This window comes from Coregonus lavaretus (genome assembly GCF_964263955.1).
Source record: "Coregonus lavaretus genome assembly, contig: HAP1_SCAFFOLD_2906, whole genome shotgun sequence".
Classification (NCBI taxonomy): domain Eukaryota; kingdom Metazoa; phylum Chordata; class Actinopteri; order Salmoniformes; family Salmonidae; genus Coregonus; species Coregonus lavaretus.
Window position 1 is genome coordinate 16,055 of NW_028158824.1, and position 18,946 is coordinate 35,000.

At 44.0% G+C, this 18,946-nt stretch overlaps 1 protein-coding gene across 2 annotated transcripts in view; it reads left to right on the plus strand.

The window, feature by feature from the left end:
* Positions 1 to 4,620: 4,620 nt before the first annotated feature.
* Positions 4,621 to 18,946, plus strand: part of LOC311123549 (disheveled-associated activator of morphogenesis 1-like) — a 49,681-nt gene continuing 35,355 nt past the window's right edge. The window contains exon 1 of one of the 2 annotated variants that reach the window (XM_084197794.1): positions 4,621 to 4,707. The gene's annotated coding sequence lies outside the window, so the exon portion shown is untranslated. The remainder of the gene's footprint in view (positions 4,708 to 18,946) is intronic. The other variant, XM_084197793.1, reaches the window with a different exon arrangement.

An 18,946-nucleotide genomic window follows, 5' to 3' on the forward strand; every position in this document is an offset into this window, starting at 1 on the left:
TTTAGGTGAGACAAATGAAAGTGACCACATCATAACAAATTAATCTAGTTGAGTTACAGTACAGCCAAGTCAGAAAGAGAACAGAACAGACCTGAGAAGAAAAGTAATATAAGTAATGTAAACCAGAGAGAGAAACCTTAGTTTGAACTCCTTACAGTCCTGCCTGCCCTGCCTGGCGACAGCGACCAGTCTGTCTGTACAGGGGGCTTATCCCTAGAGCAGCTTTAGTGTGCTTTACAGACTGTACACGACACCTACATACCTCCATTAGCCCCCCAGCTGCGAACAATAAGCAGACCTGGACAATTTAAATATTTACGCATCACTAATACTCTCAGGCCAACCTTTGGAAGTGCTGCCTTCTGCACATAAAGCAGACCAACCGGCCCCTGACGTCACCCCCTGCATGCCTCCCTTCCTTCGCTGGCTCTGGCTCTGGCTCTGGGACAGCAGTGTAGCTTGGCCTCTAAGGGAAGGCATCATTTCTATAGGGATGATAAGGAAAAGTATGATGGTGATGATGATGGTTTGCCAAATTGATGATCTCTTCAACCACTGTAAAGAATGAGGCTGATAAAAAAGCAAGGGTGGGTAAACGATAAGGACGAGGTGTTTTAAGTATGCTGTTGAACCAAAATAAATAAACCTTGGATATATGAACCAGATCGGAGGAGTGAGGAGCTAAATGTAGTAGTCACACCAAGTTTTGAGAATGACACAAATATTAATTTTCACAAAGTCTGCTGCCTCAGTTTTTATGATGGCAATTTGCATATACTCCAGAATGTTATGAAGAGTGTTCAGATGAATTGCAATTAATTGCAAAGTCCCTCTTTGCCATGAAAATGAACTTAATCCCCCAAAAAATGTTCAGTCCTGCCACAAAAGGACCAGCTGACATCATGTCAGTGATTCTCTCGTTAACACAGGTGAGAGTGTTGACGAGGACAAGGCTGGAGATCACTCTGTCATGCTGATTGAGTTAGAATAACAGACTGGAAGCTTTAAAAGGAGGGTGGTGCTTGAAATCATTGTTCTTAACCATGCTTACCTGCAAGGAAACACGTGCTGTCATCATTGCTTTGCACAAAAAGGGCTTCACAGGCAAGGATATTGCTGCTAGAAAGATTGCACCTAAATCAACCATTTATCAGATCATCAAGAACTTCAAGGAGAGGTTCAATTGTTGTGAAGAAGGCTTCAGGGCGCCCAAGAAAGTCCAACAAGCGCCAGGACCATCTCCTAAAGTTGATTCAGCTGCGGTATCGGGGCACTACCAGTGCAGAGCTTGCTCAGGAATGGCAGCAGGCAGGTGTGAGTGCCTAAGAACTAGGGGTGTAACGATTCGTTTTAACAACGATTCGATTTGTATCACGATTCGTGGTTGTCGATACGATTCAAGGACGATATTGGTTCATTTAGAACGATACGATCCGAAACGATTCAGTGACTTGAAATCGATTCAGTAACCTTTTAGCCAAAAATTCAACCAGTGTGACTGAAATAAATACCTGGATACTGGACAGTGCAGGTGAAGTTTCCTAGATTCCTGTTTCTTGTAAGGACCGCAATGGTGGCTTGATAATTTCTCGCTCGTCGGCTTCTCCTCTGTCGTCCGCCATGCTATGTTTTGTTGTCTTTGCGCCTTTGCGCTGCTGCTGGCGTGGGGCGATGACGTCACGGATAGGCAGACTGAATCGAGTAATGTTTAAAGCCTTTATCATTAAAAGTGCTAAGAAAAAACATCCATATAAAGTCTGACGTGCAATCGATTTATTACATTTTAAAACGATGTTAGATTGATATATGTTGTCCAAAAGGCCAACTCGCCGAGCACAGATCGATGTAGTTGGATCATAGGAATATAAATCGATACATCGATGTAGTAGATGGATCGTTACACCCCTACTAAGAACACAGCCATGAATAAAGAACGGTACCAACACATCCTCCGAGAGCAACTTCTCCCAACCATCCAAGAACAGTTTGGTGACGAACAATGCCTTTTCCAGCATGATGGAGCACCTTGCCATAAGGCAAAAGTGATAACTAAGTGGCTCGGGGAACAAAACATCGACATTTTGGGTCCATGGCCGGGAAACTCCCCAGACCTTAATCCCATTGAGAACTTGTGGTCGATCCTCAAGAGGCGGGTGGACAAACAAAAACCCACAAATTCTGACAAACTTCAAGCATTGATTATGCAAGAATGGGCTGCCATCAGTCAGGATGTGGCCCAGAATTTAATTGACAGCATGCCAGGGCAGATTGCAGAGGTCTTGAAAAAGAAGGGTCAACACTGCAAATGTTGACTCTTTGCATAAACTTAATGTAATTCTCAATATAAGCCTTTGACACTTATGGAAAGCTTGTAATTATACTTCAGTATACCATAGTAACATCTGACAGAAATATCTAAAAACACTGAAGCAGCAAACTTTGTGAAGACCAATACTTGTGTCATTCTCAACTTTTGACCACGACTGTACATAAAAGGAACAACATCAACTTTTAGGGCTAAAATCAGTAGTAAATCTCTGTATTCCAAAGTGGACCATAATCCTGGAGCCATGGTCTGCTCTGCACCGCATGCATCACCAGCTGCTGTCATGGCTGTAATTCCACCATACAGCTCTCATTCCACCATTATTCCTATAATCCCCTGTAATTCTGTCTGTGCCCTGTTTTTGGATAAATAAATCCCATGTTACCCCTCCACCATCAGCTCCTAGTCAGCTCTGCAAAAGGATACAACTTTTAAAGTCAGCTTTGACATAGTTCATCATGCGTAGGAAGGTTTCAAAGACTTTTCACATCACTTTTTTATTACTTACTGGTTAAAACTGTAGCCACTAGCTACATCTACTGTGATGTATTTATTCTATTATGTTATATTTTATTTTATTCCAGAAAGATGCCTGTCAGATGAAGATGTGGTGTCATGTTGATTTGCCACATTGTCTTGTAGTCTTTAAAGGCTCTCAATAAGCAATTTACACATACAGCGCCTTCAGAAAGTATTTATACCCCTTGACTTATTCCACATTTTCTTGTTACAGCCTGAATTCAAAATGGATTAAAAATATGTATTTTCTCACTCATCTACACACGGTACCCCATAATGACAAAGCGAAAGACATTTTTGCAAATGTATTACATGTAACATAATGCTTTGTATTCAGGACATAAAGTTCAGTTCTTTGCCATGTTTTTTGCTGTTTTACTTTAGTGCCTTATTGCAAACAGGATGCATGTTTAGGAATATTTGTATTCTGTGCAGGCTTCCATATTTTCACTCTGTCATTTAGGTTAGTATTGTGGAGTAACTACAATGTTGTTGATACATCCTCAGTTTTCTCCTATCACAGACATTCAACTCTGTAACTGTTTTAAAGTCACCATTGGCATCATGGTGAAATCCCTGAGCGGTTTCCTTCCTCTCCGGCAACTGAGTTAAGAAGGATGCCTGTACCTTTGTAGTGACTGGGTGTATTGATACGCCATCCAAAGTGTAATTCATATCTTCACCATGCTCAAATGGATATTGAATGTCTGCTTTAAAAATAAATCAATTTTTTGTTTGCAAAGCATTTGAAAACCTCCCTGCTCTTAGTGGTTGAATCTGTATTTGAAATTAACTGCTTGACCGAGGGATCTTACAGATAATTGTATGTGTGGGTTACAGAGATGAGGTAGTCATTCAAAAATCATGTTTAACACTATTAGTCCATGCAACTTATGTGAGTTGTTAAGCACATTTTTACTCCTGAACTTATTTAGGCTTGCAAAAACAAAGGAATTGAATACTTATTGTTTCAGCTCTTCATTTTAAATTAACTTGTAAAAAATAATAAAAAGCATAATTCCACTTTGACATTATGGGGTATTGGGTGTAGGCCAGTAACACACAATCTCAATGTAATCCATTTTAAATTCAGGTTGTAACACAATTTTATTTGGAAAAAGTCAAGGGGTGTGAAAACTTTCTGAAGGCACTAACTGTAAGTCGCTCTGGATAAGAGCGTCTGCTAAATGACTAAAATGTAAAAATGTAAGGCACTATAAACTGATCATAGTTCTCCGTTGGAGCGCCATTCCTCTGGAACTACATTTCCCATGAAAACATGTGCTTTGTTATCGTTGGTACGTTCGCTCTAACATGAGGCAGAGAGGAAGAGGCAAAGCGAGAGGGTTTACTCCCCCAAATTCTGTCCACGAAAATATGACCTCGAATTTAGGAATTTTTGTATGGAGGTCAGTGAGAGGGTGTCGAATTTGGTAAACATAAAATGTATTTTCTAATTTGCTACATGAAGCTTATTTGATCGAAAATACGTTTCGTAGGCTAATGGTAGGTTGTTGCGAATGCACTGATATAAGTGGATGCACGTAGAATTTCGGCACTTTTGGAAGAAAAAATATTATATCGGAGAGTTTATATATTGGAGTTGTGCTGAATTTGCACTCTCATTGGCTAGAATGGTCCGACCTGATCTCGCCTCCTCCTGCCTGCCTTCCATCTTTGAAGACATGTATTTCCATTGTTAGACCGGTCACTCAACTATCTTGTCAATATAATAGATAATGTTTGCATGTGCGCAAAAGGGATGATGTCACCTATAACAGCCCAATGACTATTGTGTTAAAGGGGAATACACAAGCGTCAAGCACTGATCGAACTGCTTCGATTATGGATTTGTTTACGAGGTGAGCTAAAACGATATTAGATAACTAACATGATGACAGTGGTGTATATTATCTACAGTGGAATATAATCAAGATAAATTATTTGAAATGATTTATGGCGACACAGCGACACAGATGAGACCCGATGACTGAGGATAGGCTATATGGGTGGGACGAAGGGATAACATGTAAATAAGATAGCACTTTTTGTGGGCAAAATGTTGCATAGTAAAGGTGATTTGATCACCTTGGTATGTGAAGAATGTCTTTACGTGGTTGCGTTTGCGAGTTTCGTATGTCTTTTGGTATTTATTTATGGGCTATGTGGCGAAGGAACCGGTGTTCTACCCCTAGAACTGGTGTGCATGCAACGCAAACCGCCATAGTGTTCAAGTTACATCGAGATTCGACCTGCTTTCTGAATATGCTTTGATCTGTTGTAATTGTATGAACGTAGTATAGCCTAAATAGGCATACTGTGTAGGCTAATTATGGTATGAATGATGGAAACAATTCGAGATGGATATGTGTTTAGGCTACATCAGTGTTGCTTGACTGCATTCACAGCATATGACTCTACTGTGCCAACAGTAGGCTTTGCCATTCAATGTAATCTCCCTTGAACCTCAGTTAGAAACTATGCTACTATGTCTGCCAAGACTCTCAAGGGAGAAAGTGATTAAGTTTGACTATCAACAAGCAAACAAGTTTCTCTTTATGATATATTTTTGATGGGAAACTGATTTTCAAATTCTACTCTTCCCTGGGGGTCAGAATAGCAGTGATACCGATTCATGAAGAGGTTTCATGTTGTGGACATACATCATTTCAGATGTTTGGTATTTTTAGATTGGCGGACCACACCTGGAACTCATGGGTGGAGTCTGAGACAGGTTTTTTTTACTGGCTTCAGTCACCTGGTACTTTTCTGAATTGTTTTGTTATGTCTGGTAGGCTACTTCAGTCTGCTACAGGAACTCACTTCTGCTACAGGAACTCATAGTCATTATACTAATACTAGAGGTCTGAGACCTATAGCTAGACTTAGCTGGCTGAGGATGTAAGACATCCCCATTCTCAGATTAGTCATTTAATTCTATTAGATCCTCCAGCAATCAGACTTATCCAAGTCATTAAACCAGTTAAGCTCCAATTAGTTGTTTTTAATCAATTAGAAAAGGGCCTAGAGGACAGTACAACTCATATACATGTACCAGTTTTGCCCCTCTCCTCCTGGCATCAGGTGAGGCATTTCAAAGAATGATAACATCAATGTTTGCTGAACCGTCTGCACTCTGCACGCATCTATCCCTAATTGCTGTGTGTAATGATGCGGAAGATGGGTAATGTCTTGGTTACCTCCCTGCACTGCAATTACGTCCATGATGTTAGACATGCATAGGCTTGAATGTTCTATCATAGACATAATAGTCTGCATGCTGCCTGGGGGCCTCTGATCAAGCCCAAGTCATGCTAATGATAACATCCCCAGGAGCAAAGTGCTAACCTGTTCTCATTCTGAAATATGATGGGCTTTTTGAATTTTTGACACAAATCACATGCCTGAGTCAGTCTCACAATCACTGAGATTATTACAGTCCTGTAATAATGTGTGTGTCTGTGTACAACGCTGGAGTCTCAGCCTTTTTAATTAGTAACGCCCCCGATATCTAACACGCCAGGCACTGGGCAGAAGCCCAAGTTACTTCCCAGCAGCAGCAGCAGACCATTCAATTCAGATGGGTTGTTGTCTGGCTGCCTGCGCTGCACCCCCAGGCTGACATTCCCCCTGGTTCACCAGCCCTGAATCACAGGTTCCTACAGTACTTCTGACCTCTCTGCATTCCCCTGTCTGGGAACCCCTTATCTCTCTCTCGTGTGTGTATGTGTGCGTACCTGTGTGCCTGTCTGGTGTGTGTGTGTCTCGTTATACAGCAGACAGCCACAGCGGATTTGTTGTTTAGCTCAATTAGTGAGAGATCCAGAATCGCTTACATGGAGTGTGGGAGGAGAAGTCTTAAATTAAAACCAGTGAGGTCATACTGATACAGTACCATACAGTACATACTGTAGGAGCTATCTCAACGTGAGGAAATGTCACAGCTGTGCCAAGACATGATACCAGGACTTATTTCCACTCGAGGAACCGATACCGAGTGAGGAGGAGTCCTGAGAGGGATGTTAGTGTTCCTCTGTGATGTTCCCACCCCCCTCAAATTAATCTAAAGCTCTGCTCACAGCAGCCCCAGTCCCAGACTTAGTCATGCACAACGACACCATGACGTATTGGTAAAGAGTCATTTGTCCCGCTTTATTTGAAGTACATCTTATAAAGGCTTCATAAAGCATTCATATAGGCTTCATAAGCACTGCATAAATGACTCACAAATAATCTGTAACTGTATTTCATTCTCTATAAAAGATAAATAAATGTGAACAAATAAATTGATGGTTATGTCATACAGTAATGCCACATTATGAATCTTTATAGAGCATGATATACGGTTATAGATGATTTGTGAAGCATCTATGTAGTGCTTATGAAGCCTTAATGAAGGCTTTATGAAGCCTTCATAAGATGCACTTCAAATCAAGTGGGACTGAGTAATGGACTAATGAATACCATTTAGTCATTCAAACATATGAATATAATATTAGTAATGAATGAGAATGAATGACTGACCTCTGGTCTACCACTGTGACATCTAAAGATGCAGTCGTAGAGGAGAAGTACAGAAGGGGTAGACGGTTGTAGAGAAAGGAGGTAGAGCATTCAACTCTAACTAGGCTAGTTGTTCATAAAACTTGCCAGTCTTGATCTAACTCTATGGCAATTGGGAAAGCCTTGCAAAAGAGCAACATTGAAGCTCTTCCACTAAATGTGTAGAGGAGCTACCTGTGTGGTGGAGCTACCTATACTATTTGGCACAGTTCTGGTTGGCACTATTTTTACTCATTTTGAAGTTATGATATACTGTTGTTGGAATAGTTTTGTTGCTATGGTGAGATGAGGATAGATGAGCTATCTCACTCAGTGAAACCAAGCAAGTTGTTTTTCCTTCAGTGCTCGCTCAGCTTCCGCCTTTGCCTGTGAACTGCTGTGGAGAATGATTTACCAGTGTCCTATATGCTTTCTGCTGGACTTTAGTGTGTGTGTTTCACTCTGTGTTTGTGTGTCTGTTCAAGACTGGCATATTTGCATGTGGTGGAGACAGACGTTGCGTAATGCCACAAGGTTGGTAGCAACACACCCCTTGCACCACCCACAGTAAAATCAGGCAGATAGGAGGAGCAGCAGCGTGTGCGGTGGTTGCATCAGCCACCATTTAGTTTGCTTTGTAGGACTAGTATGAAATGGATGGGACTGTCCCAGAGGCCACTATAGCCCTGCCCTGCCTGCATTGCCCCACCCATTGAGCCCAGCCCTGTCGGTCCGGTGAGGCTCAACAATGGCCCAGTGTAGCTGTTTGAACTTCCCATTCTCTCCCTGTGTGCTTCAGTGGGGCTGGACAATGGTGTGATCTGGTGTTATTCATTCTCAGGCAGAGGCGCAGCCTGTCAGTCAGCTCCCCCTAACCTAAACCCCCCAGACCAGAGGACTGCCTCAGTGAACCCAGCTCCCCCTCTGCTCCCCTAACCTTCCAGACGGGGTTGTCAGCACCCACACTTCATACACAAACATACACCCCAGAGATATAGGCACTACAGACTGTTTTATAGTACTTTACACTGAACAGTGTATCTGGGAAGTTTCCCTATTGCATAAGTGCTTCATCTCTCCCTTTCTTCGCTGTCTTATGCTCTGTGTCTAAGAGTGGGTGTGAGGAGCAGGCAGCTTGGAAATGTTTTAAATAATCTTCCATTGTTGGCAAGTGTGTTACAGTGCTAAGCTTTGAGTCATTAAACAGGCATTCATCTTAGAGGTACACACTACATCACCGTACTCAGAAACAATGTTAGCCTCACATACAAACTAAGCCGGTTCCTACTCTGATCCCAAACTATGAGGTAACTAAACTGAACAAGCTTAGTTCGGGGGCAGTTCCACGGTAACGGAATTACACTGAGACTCAGATTTTTCATTTAAAAAAATACATCAAATATGTATGTCAAACAAAAAACAAACAAAAAACATTCAAAGTTTAACAAACCATACAACTCTATGCACAATGACTACTTTGAACAATTTACACAGTAAACAAATAAAAAACTTTTACTGGAAAAACTGTGCAGATGCAAAGTTTGGTAACAGAATTATGGTAAAATCTCCCTCAGTTTTATTCTGTTACCAAACTTTGTTTTGTTTGGTATACATTTTAAAGAGAAAAATCTGAGTCTCATAAATCTGTCACCATGGAATTGTCCTTGGGGCAAGAGTGAAACTATCAAACTGTGAGCCAGAATGGTTTCCCACAAGGCTAGGCCTAAATAGATGAATATCTGATTGTGACATGCTAACATAGAGCCCAGGTGGCATTCCACTGTGAATCACATTGAAGAACCTTTGTTGTTTGTCACCAACATTCCAAGTAGGACATCTCACAGACACTGTTGTTCCAAAAGGCTGGGAGGGTACCAAAAGGCTGGGAGGGTACCAAAAGGCTGGGAGGGTACCAAAAGGCTGGGAGGGTTCCAAAAGGCTGGGAGGGTACCAAATGGCTGGGAGGGTACCAAAAGGCTGGGAGGGTACCAAAAGGCTGGGAGGGTACCAAAAGGCTGGGAGGGTACCAAAAGGCTGGGAGGGTACCAAAAGGCTGGGAGGGTACCAAATGGCTGGGAGGGTACCAAAAGGCTGGGAGGGTACCAAAAGGCTGGGAGGGTACCAAAAGGCTGGGAGGGTACCAAAAGGCTGGGAGGGTACCAAATGGCTGGGAGGGTACCAAATGGCTGGGAGGGTACCAAAAGGCTGGGAGGGTACCAAATGGCTGGGAGGGTACCAAAAGGCTGGGAGGGTACCAAAAGGCTGGGAGGGTACCAAATGGCTGGGAGGGTACCAAATGGCTGGGAGGGTACCAAAAGGCTGGGAGGGTACCAAATGGCTGGGAGGGTACCAAATGGCTGGGAGGGTACCAAAAGGCTGGGAGGGTACCAAATGGCTGGGAGGGTACCAAAAGGCTGGGAGGGTACCAAAAGGCTGGGAGGGTACCAAAAGGCTGGGAGGGTACCAAAAGGCTGGGAGGGTACCAAATGGCTGGGAGGGTACCAAAAGGCTGGGAGGGTACCAAATGGCTGGGAGGGTACCAAAAGGCTGGGAGGGTACCAAAAGGCTGGGAGGGTACCAAAAGGCTGGGAGGGTACCAAAAGGCTGGGAGGGTACCAAATGGCTGGGAGGGTACCAAATGGCTGGGAGGGTACCAAAAGGCTGGGAGGGTACCAAATGGCTGGGAGGGTACCAAAAGGCTGGGAGGGTACCAAAAGGCTGGGAGGGTACCAAATGGCTGGGAGGGTACCAAATGGCTGGGAGGGTACCAAATGGCTGGGAGGGTACCAAATGGCTGGGAGGGTACCAAATGGCTGGGAGGGTACCAAATGGCTGGGAGGGTACCAAATGGCTGGGAGGGTACCAAAAGGCTGGGAGGGTACCAAATGGCTGGGAGGGTACCAAAAGGCTGGGAGGGTACCAAAAGGCTGGGAGGGTACCAAATGGCTGGGAGGGTACCAAAAGGCTGGGAGGGTACCAAAAGGCTGGGAGGGTACCAAATGGCTGGGAGGGTACCAAATGGCTGGGAGGGTACCAAAAGGCTGGGAGGGTACCAAATGGCTGGGAGGGTACCAAAAGGCTGGGAGGGTACCAAATGGCTGGGAGGGTACCAAATGGCTGGGAGGGTACCAAAAGGCTGGGAGGGTACCAAATGGCTGGGAGGGTACCAAAAGGCTGGGAGGGTACCAAATGGCTGGGAGGGTACCAAATGGCTGGGAGGGTACCAAATGGCTGGGAGGGTACCAAATGGCTGGGAGGGTACCAAATGGCTGGGAGGGTACCAAATGGCTGGGAGGGTACCAAATGGCTGGGAGGGTACCAAATGGCTGGGAGGGTACCAAATGGCTGGGAGGGTACCAAAAGGCTGGGAGGGTACCAAAAGGCTGGGAGGGTACCAAAAGGCTGGGAGGGTACCAAATGGCTGGGAGGGTACCAAAAGTTGAAGCAATGTGCCTTGTCATGTTGCAATGATACTTGATCGGTATGAATGATTGCTACAGTGTTGCTACAGACATGCAAAGAAGACCAAAAATGTGCTTTGATGTTTATAGTTACCTGTAGCTATCTGTTTAAATAAACCAATTCCCTGTCTATCAGTCCTACTGCTCCTCGCTCCATGGTTGCTGTTTTCACAGACAACAACTACAGTATTTGCTTGCCTGTCAATGTCATTGTGAGTGGGGCTGTTTCTCACAGAGTTATTGTACTCTAAATATTGATGGGGTTTCCAAATAAAGCAAACCAATGGGATTGTTTTTGTAATGTTCATAATAAGAATTGATTTCCCATGCAACATCACTTTTGAGCAAAGTTTTAGTCTTTTTTACCATGTGAAATTAGGCCTATATGGGCTGCAGGTGATTTATGTTTGAAAGGACTCCTGATCTTGTGTAAGATCCCCCAAATTGACGATAGCCCTCTATCATTCAATGTGGACATGCTGTGCTATCTATACCTGTGTCTCGGCCTCACTGTTCTCTTCATAAGATGATTTATAGGAAATGTTTTCTGTCATATTGGTACTTCCTGTATAACTCCTTTGGCCAGAGGTAAAGCAGATGGGTGGGCTGAACCTCTACCACAAAGCACAGGTCCTCCTCAAATAAGATCATATTCTGCTGACTGAGGTCTGAGACATCCAGGTCTGGGTATCTTTCCAACATAAAACTTGATGTAGTTATAAGTGTTCATATCCTGGATTGGTGAGGAGGATGTCAGGTAGCTCTGATCTTTTCAACAGATGGGAGGAGAATTGATGGCTACTGTCTGGTCTCTGACTCAATCAGAGGAACTGTCTTATGTTGGTCATGCGTATCAAAATGTTCCAAAGAAACTCTGACCTCTTTGAATTTAATTTTTAACTACCTCAAGTAGGAAAGAAGCTCTGTCTGATCTGTCCAAAGTGAACCAGGATTCTGATTTTGTTGTTGGTGCTACCATACATCATGTGTTTGCACTTTGTTTGCACTTTGTATGACTCCATGACACTGATTTCACCCTCAGTCTGTACCTTGAGTAACTTACAGTAAGTATATAAGGGAACTTCTGAACAATAACAACAAGTTTCATGTTTTAATGCATAAGTACAGTGAAATGTATTTCTTGCAAACTCAAACTCAAAACCCAACAAAGCAATAATGCAATAACAATGTAAAACTAGAAAAAATATAAAATAAATATGAAGAACACATTAAGTAAGTAAGCATACTATATACAGGGTCAGTTCCGATACCATATTTACAGTGTGCAGGGATACTGGAGTGATGGAAGATATATGTATAGGAGTAAGGTGAACAGGCATCAGGATATAAGATAAACAGAGTAGCAGCAGCTTGTACAGTGGGGAAAAAAAGTATTTAGTCAGCCACCAATTGTGCAAGTTCTCCCACTTAAAAAGATGAGAGAGGCCTGTAATTTTCATCATAGGTACACGTCAACTATGACAGACAAATTGAGATTTCCTTTCTCCAGAAAATCACATTGTAGGATTTTTAATGAATTTATTTGCAAATTATGGTGGAAAATAAGTATTTGGTCACCTACAAACAAGCAAGATTTCTGGCTCTCACAGACCTGTAGCTTCTTCTTTAAGAGGCTCCTCTGTCCTCCACTCGTTACCTGTATTAATGGCACCTGTTTGAACTTGTTATCAGTATAAAAGACACCTGTCCACAACCTCAAACAGTCACACTCCAAACTCCACTATGGCCAAGACCAAAGAGCTGTCAAAGGACACCAGAAACAAAATTGTAGACCTGCACCAGGCTGGGAAGACTGAATCTGCAATAGGTAAGCAGCTTAGTTTGAAGAAATCAACTGTGGGAGCAATTATTAGGAAATGGAAGACATACAAGACCACTGATAATCTCCCTCGATCTGGGGCTCCACGCAAGATTTCACCCCGTGGGGTCAAAATGATCACAAGAACGGTGAGCAAAAATCCCAGAACCACACGGGGGGACCTAGTGAATGACCTGCAGAGAGCTGGGACCAAAGTAACAAAGCCTACCATCAGTAACACACTACGCCGCCAGGGACTCAAATCCTGCAGTGCCAGACGTGTCCCCCTGCTTAAGCCAGTACATGTCCAGGCCCGTCTGAAGTTTGCTAGAGTGCATTTGGATGATCCAGAAGAGGATTGGGAGAATGTCATATGGTCAGATGAAACCAAAATAGAACTTTTTGGTAAAAACTCAACTCGTCGTGTTTGGAGGACAAATAATGCTGAGTTGCATCCAAAGAACACCATACCTACTGTGAAGCATGGGGGTGGAAACATCATGCTTTGGGGCTGTCTTTCTGCAAAGGGACCAGGATGAATGATGAAAAAAAAAAAAAATGAAAGAATGAATGGGGCCATGTATCGTGAGATTTTGAGTGAAAACCTCCTTCCATCAGCAAGGGCATTGAAGATGAAACGTGGCTGGGTCTTTCAGCATGACAATGATCCCAAACACCCCGCCCGGGCAACGAAGGAGTGGCTTCATAAGAAGCATTTCAAGGTCCTGGAGTGGCCTAGCCAGTCTCCAGATCTCAACCCCATAGAAAATCTTTGGAGGGAGTTGAAAGTCTGTGTTGCCTAGCGACAGCCCCAAAACATCACTGCTCTAGAGGAGATCTGCATGGAGGAATGGGCCAAAATACCAGCAACAGTGTGTGAAAACCTTGTGAAGACTTAAAGAAAACGTTTGACCTGTGTCATTGCCAACAAAGGGTATATAACAAAGTATTGAGAAACTTTTGTTATTGACCAAATACTTATTTTCCACCATAATTTGCAAATAAATTCATAAAAAATCCTACAATGTGATTTTCTGGATTATTTTTTCTCATTTTGTCTGTCATAGTTGACGTGTACCTATGATGAAAATTACAGGCCTCTCTCATCTTTTTAAGTGGGAGAACTTGCACAATTGGTGGCTGACTAAATACTTTTTTCCCCAACTGTATGTGAGTGAGTGTGTGTGTGTAGAGTCAGTATAAATGTATGTGCATGTTATGGGTGAGTGAGAAGATGATGGAGTGACTGTGTGAGTGTGTAGGGCCCTGTATGTGTGCATAGAGACAAAAATAAAAATAAAAAGGTCAATGAGGATACAAGGTTAACTCAGATAGTCCATGTAGCTATTGTTAGCTATTTATCAGTCTTATGGCTTGGGGATAGAAGCTATTCAAGAGCCTGTTGGTGTCAGACTTGATGCACTGGTACCGCTTGCCGTGCAGAAGCAGAAAGAATAGTCTATGGCTTGGGTGGTTGGAGTCTTTAACGATTTTCCGGGCCTTCCTACCACACCACCTGATATAGATGTCCTGGATGGCAGAGAGCTCGGCCCCAGTGATGTACTGGGCTGTCCGCATAACCCTATGTAGTGCCATGTGTTCGAGGGCGGTGCAGTTGCCATACCAGGCAGTGATGCAGCCAGTCAAAATGCTCTCAATGATACAGCTGTAGAACATTTGGAAGATTTGGGGGCCCATGCCAAACTTTTCAACCTCCTGAGGGGGAAGAGGCGCTGTTGCACCTTCTTCACGACTGTGCGCATGTGTTTAGACCATTTTAAGTCTTTAGTGATTTGGACACAGAGGAACTTGAAGCTCTCGACCTGCTCCACTGTGGCTCCATCGATGTGGATTGGTGTGGGCTCACCCCCCCAGTTTCCTGTAGTCCACGATCAGCTCCTTGGTCTTGCTGACGTTGAGGGAGAGGTTGTTGTTCTGGCACCACACTGCCAGCTCCCTGTAGGCTGACTCATCGTCGCCGGTGATTAGGCATACAGTGAGGGAAAAAAGTATTTGATCCCCTGCTGATTTTGTATGTTTGCCCACTGACAAAGAAATTATCAGTCTATAAAATGTTATAAATTGATTTGCATTTTAATGAGGGAAATAAGTATTTGACCCCCTCTAAATCAGAAAGATTTCTGGCTCCCAGGTGTCTTTTATACAGGTAACGAGCTGAGATTAGGAGCACACTCTTAAAGGGAGTGCTCCTAATCTCAGCTTGTTACCTGTATAAAAGACACCTGTCCACAGAAGCAATCAATCAATCAGATTCCAAACTCTCCACCATGGCCAAGACCAAAGAGCTCTCCAAGGATGTATGGGACAAGATTGTAGACCTACTCAAGGCTGGAATGGGCTACAAGACCATCGCCAAGCAGCTTGGTGAGAAGGTGACAACAGTTGGTGCGATTATTCGCAAATGGAAGAAACACAAAATAACTGTCAATCTCCCTCGGCCTGTGGCTCCATGCAAGATCTCACCTCGTGGAGTTGCAATGATCATGAGAATGGTGAGGAATCAGCCCAGAACTACACGGTAGGATCTTGTCAATGATCTCAAGGCAGCTGGGACTATAGTCACCAAGAAAACAATTGGTAACACACTACGCCGTGAAGGACTGAAATCCTGCAGCGTCCGCAAGGTCCCCCTGCTCAAGAAAGCACATATACAGGCCCGTCTAAAGTTTGCCAATGAACATCTGAATGATTCAGAGGAGAACTGGGTGAAAGTGTTGAGGTCAGATGAGACCAAAATCGAGCTCTTTGGCATCAACTCAACTCGCCGTGTTTGGAGGAGGAGGAATGCTGCCTATGACCCCAAGAACACCATCCCCACCGTCAAACATGGAGGTGGAAACATTATGCTTTGGGGGTGTTTTTCTGCTAAGGGGACAGGAGAACTTCACTGCATCAAAGGGACGATGGACAGGGCCATGTACTGTCAAATCTTGGGTGAGAACGTCCTTCCCTCAGCCAGGGCATTGAAAATGGGTCGTGGGTATTCCAGCATGACAATGACCCAAAACACACGGCCAAGGCAACAAAGGAGTGGCTCAAGAAGAAGCACATTAAGGTCCTGGAGTGGCCTAGCCAGTCTCCAGACCTTAATCCCATAGAAAATCTGTGGAGGTAGCTGAAGGTTCGAGTTGCCAAACGTCAGCCTCAACCTTAATGACTTGAGAAGATCTGCAAAGAGGAGTGGGACAAAATCCCCCCTGAGATGTGTGCAAACCTGGTGGCCAACTACAAGAAACGTCTGACCTCTGTGATTGCCAATAACGGTTTTGCCACCAAGTACTAAGTCATGTTTTGCAGAGGGGTCAAATACTTATTTCCCTCATTAAAATGCAAATCAATTCATAACATTTTTGACATGCGTTTTTCAGGATTTTTTTGTTTGTTATTCTGTCTCTCACTGTTCAAATAAACCTACCATTAAAATTATAGACTGATCATGTCTTTGTCAGTGGGCAAACGTACAAAATTAGCAGGGGATCAAATACTTTTTTCCCTCACTGTACCACTGTGTGTCGTCAGTGAACTTGATAATGGTGTTGGAGTTGTGCGTGGCCACGCAGTTGTGGCTGAACAGGGAGTACAGGAGAGGGACTAGGCACACACCCCTGTGGGGCCCCTGTGTTGAGGGTCAGTGTGGCAGAGGTGATGTTGCCTACCCTCACCACCTGGGGTCAGCCCGTCAGGAAGTCCAGGGTCCAGTTGCAGAGGGAGGTGTTCAGACCCAGAGTCCTAAGCTTGGTGACGAGCTTGGAGGGGACAATGGTATTGAACGCTGAGCTGTAGTCAATGAACAGCATTCTCACATAGGTATTCCTCTTATCTAGGTGGGTGAGGGCAGTGTGGACAGCAATTGAGATTGCGTCATCTATGGATCTGTTGGGGCGGTATGCAAATTGGAGTGGGTCTAGGGTGGCTGGTATGGTGGAGTTGATGTGTGCCATAACCAGCCTCTCAAAGCACTTAATGATTACAGAAGTGTGTGCTACAGGGCAGTAGTCATTGTGCCATGAAGCCTTAGAGTTCTTGGGGACAGGAATGATGGTGGTCATTACCGTGAATATGCCTGCGAGCTGTTCTGCGCATGCTCTGAGAACGTGCCCTGGAATACCGTCGGGCAACATGGGGAGGAACAGAGGGATCAATCAAGACAGTCTCTTGCTGACTATCTCCAATCAGCTGAGGGATTGTGTGATTGGATGATCTATACATTCCTTTGAAGGTTGTTAGTATCCCGCATACAAACAGGGGCCCGATTCTTTACCCTTCTTGTGCACTTGCCCACTTCCAATTAAAAAGGAAATGACTGATGTGAAGAAATGTGATGGAAACTCTCTTTAGCCTATGTTTACACAAATCAAATGCTTTTTACTGTAAATATGTTCAGAGGCGTGCACACGTGTACACTTCCCAGAGAATTGGGATGCAGGCAGGGTAAGTATGTTTCTCACAGGGAACAGTGTTATGGCTACCTAAGATAACTTCAGCTCACTTCAGCGTGCTAATGAGGCAGCAGCTAACTGACCAATGTACCCTGCTGATGACAGTGAAAGGACACAGCCTGTTCCACAGCATGACTGGGACCCAAACAAAAGCAGTGCCATGTGTTTCAGCCAACTGTAATTCTCACAGTGGAATGGTTATCATGTTCGGATGTTTCATGAAACTGTTGATGATTTGTGTTTACATCCTGGTGTTGTGGTCCTCTGTAGCTCAGCTGGTAGAGCACGGCGCTTGTAACGCAAAGGTAGTGGGTTCGATCCCCGGGACCACGCATACACAAAAATGTATGCACGCATGACTGTAAGTCGCTTTGGATAAAAGCGTCTGCTAAATGGCATATTATTATTATTATGTTTAACTATGTCCTGTAACTAACCAAGCCCTATGCATCACAGCAGACGTCTGTCATTATGTTGGATTCAGCTGGAAATGTGTATGTGTGATTGTGACATTGTGTTATTGATTGTGTCAGATCATGACCTATTGTGAGATTTGTCTCCAGGGTTTGCAGATATTCCAGGTCAGGTTACTGAGGTGTGTGTGTCACTCCTTCGATGGATCAGCTTATCCTGTCGAGGCACGCCAAGAGGGAAAAAACAAGACTCTCCCTTCACGGAACTGTTTACCAAAACACAGCTTAGGTGATTCTAAATGTCTGGGAGCATAGCATGCATAAAACATGCACAGGCTGTTTTATTTCCCAGGCTTGTCATCCACTGTCATAAAAAATGGCTTGAATATCCCATATATCCCATTAAAATACAGTATATCTGTAATCGGAAGAGTGTTTTTGCAGCCGCGTGATATGACAATATGAGTGTGTGTGTGTGTGTGTGTGTGTGTGTGTGTGTGTATGGGTTCGTCCATCTGTGGCATTCCTCTACAGTCTCCACAGACAGACACTGACAGTGTGTCAGTTAATCAGTCCCAGAGAGGGAATGCATCAAGGCCAGTTTGTTTCATTACATCAGTGATGGTGGCCATGTCATTTACTAGGAGCCTGGCAGGCTGCAGGCTTTGTGAATGGTATTTGGTATTTTATTACGATCCCCATTAGTTGTTGCAAAAGCAGCAGCTACTCTTCCTGAATGAGACTGAGGGAGAGCTGTCCTCAGCTGTCTGGCCCCACAGGGGAATGTCAGTCTGTCTGACCACTGACCAGTTAGTATCAGCCAGCCACTGAGCCTCTGCAGACTGGGCAGGCATCCTTAGACAGCTAGGCCAGCCCAGGGTGCTGACTGCTGGCAAACACGGTTCCCTCTCTGAGGGCAGCCAGGCCATGCTCTGTGTGTCTCAATGACATGGACAAAGTCCTCTTTCTAGAGGGGAGGAGGATTGCTGAGTCCATTGAATAGCTTATAACGGGCTCGATTAGATTGGCTCCTGTGTTTTTGATACCATGGGATACTTTTGAATGAGTTAATGTCCACATAATAGTGGAGTCTAGACCACCAGTTGTCTAAGAATTGTCACAGTATCTCTGTGTGGCATTCATTTCACAGCATGTGAGAGTATAGCTAAGTTGCTCTCTGCTTGTTATCTGTCATCAATACACTGTATGTGTCGTGAATGATGCTGTATTTTCCAACAGCCTAGTGAATGAGACTTTGTACATGAGAGGGCTTTGCACTGAGAGACAGAGGGAGAAGCATGTGCCGAGTTAAGTTTTTTTAAATCATAGAAAGCCTTTATCCATTCGCTCATTAAAGAGGATTCTGGCAGCAGGGGAAAACCTTTTTTATTCCTCTACTTAGCAAC